Raw genomic sequence first — 2,034 nt, 5'->3', positions numbered from 1 at the left:
TTTTGAGACAGAGTCTCACTCTGTCTCCCAGGCTGGAGTGCAATGGTGTGATCTTGGCTCGCTGCAACCTCTGCCTCCCAGTTTCAAGCGATTCTCCTGCTTCAGCCTCCCAAGTAGCTAGGATTACAGGCGCGTGTCACCACGCCTGGCTAATTTTTGTATTTTTAGTACAGATGGGATTTCTCCAGGTTGGTCAGGCTGATCTCGAACTCCTGACCTTGTGATTTGCCCACCTCAGCCTCCCAAAGTGCTGGGGTTAGAGGTGTGAGCCACTGCACCCAGCCAGCGATTCCTTTCTCAGCAGCCTTGGGACCTGACCGTGTCAGAGGCCAAGTGTCCCGTGGGTGTGCGTGTGCCCTTCACACCTCTCTGGCCCTTGCCACCCCCTCTTGCACAAAGGGCCCCAGCAGAAGCTAAATAACTTTATTTTGCTGCATTCACTTTGGTTTTTCTTTTATAGGAGTAACAAGAAATGGCTTTTTAAAAATAAATACATGTACATTTTTTAAAAAGTGAATTGATTGCAAGAGAAATGTTAAGGAAATGATGGCCAGGAACAGCCATAATTAGCAGTTTACTGTGGAGCAGAGAGCAGGCGCCACGGGGCCACCTCTCAGTGGCTCATGCCTGTGGTCCCGGCTACTCCAGAGCAGTGGTGGGAAGATGGCTAGGGCCCATGTGCTGGAGGCTGCAGTGAGCTATGACTGCACCGCCGCACTCCAGCTTGGGCGACAGAATAACCCTGTCTCTAAAAATAAGAAAAAAGAAAATTACCTGGGAAGTATTCAGAGATAGCAGAAACTGACATGTTTGGGAAAGCCTGAACAAGGCTTTTCTAAGGCTGGAAGGCCAAGGTGGGCTTGGAGAAGAGGGTGGAGGAAGGGCAACACCAGCTGGCAGGGAGGAGATGGGAGGGGAGATGGGCGTGATGGGGCCAGGCGAGCAGGTGAAAGGCAGCGGGGCCTTCAACAGCAGTGAGTTGGGAGACACAGCAGAGGGCCGAGATGGTGGCGCCGGGTTCCACACTATACCTTACAGCCCTCGCGTCTCCCAGCCGTGTGACCCGAGACACGTCCCTCTACCTCTGTGTGCCTCGTCACCTGCCTTGTAGGGTCGCGTGAGGTATAGTGAGCGAGTTAACATCAACACACAGTGCTGGGCACATGCTACGTGCTGCAGAGACACAGGGAGCAGATCCGACCCGTGGCCTGGCAAAGTCACTTTGGCACCAAATAGGCCCTAAAGAGTCATTTGGTGAATGGGCTGGAGCAGGGTGGACAGAAGGGAAGAGAATCTAGTTTGCAGGTGGTTGCAGAATCCCATGAGGGGAACCAGGAGGCTGGAACTGGGGAGAGAAGAGGAGAGGTTTGGACGGTGATTCTGACGACATTAAGCTTCTGACCACAGTCAGTGGGAAGGTGGGCAGGGTCCTCCTTGCACTGAAGCAGAGACTGAAGGAAGAGAAGCCTCCGGCAGCATGAGGGCTGGAGACACGGCATTCTAGGGAGAAGGAACCATGAGCACCGAGGCCCGAAGGCAGCAGCCCTTGGGATACTGGAGAGAGAGGGCGGGGCTGAGGCAGAGCAGGGGCAGGAGAGCGGCAGGAGAGGAAGACCCGTGGGAGGCAACGGCCAGATTGGGAGAGTGTTTGAAGACCTGTATCAGGAGCTTGGGCCTTGTCCTAAAGACAGTGGGAGCCATTGAAAGGTTTTGAGTAGGAGAGTAACATGACCCGATTTGCCTTTTGAAAAGATTCCTTGGCCGTGCGCGGTGGCTTACGCCTGTAATCCGGCACTTTGGGAAGCCAAGGCAGGTAGATCATGAGATCGAAGATTGAGACCATCCTGGCAAAACCCCATCTCTACTAAAAATAGAAAAATTAGCTGGGCGTGGTGGCGCGTGCCTGTAATCCCAGCTACTCAGGAGACTGGGGCAGAAGAATTGCTTGAACCTGGGAGTTGGAGGTTGCAGTGAGCCAAGATCGCACCACCGTACTCCAGCCTGGCGACACAGCAAGACTCCGTCTCAAAAAAA

The 2,034-nt window shown here is 53.8% G+C and overlaps 1 protein-coding gene across 1 annotated transcript in view; it reads left to right on the top strand.

Annotated features, from left to right (window-relative positions):
- The window catches only part of SULF2 (sulfatase 2), a 131,443-nt gene that overhangs the window by 112,798 nt on the left and 16,611 nt on the right, over window positions 1–2,034 (top strand). The gene's annotated exons all lie outside the window — the stretch shown is intronic.

This window comes from Cebus imitator, unplaced genomic scaffold (genome assembly GCF_001604975.1).
Source record: "Cebus imitator isolate Cc_AM_T3 unplaced genomic scaffold, Cebus_imitator-1.0 Scaffold132, whole genome shotgun sequence".
Taxonomy (NCBI): Eukaryota; Metazoa; Chordata; class Mammalia; order Primates; family Cebidae; genus Cebus; species Cebus imitator.
The sequence above is the reverse complement of the archived record's forward strand: the minus strand, read 5'-3'. Positions and strand labels throughout refer to the sequence as shown.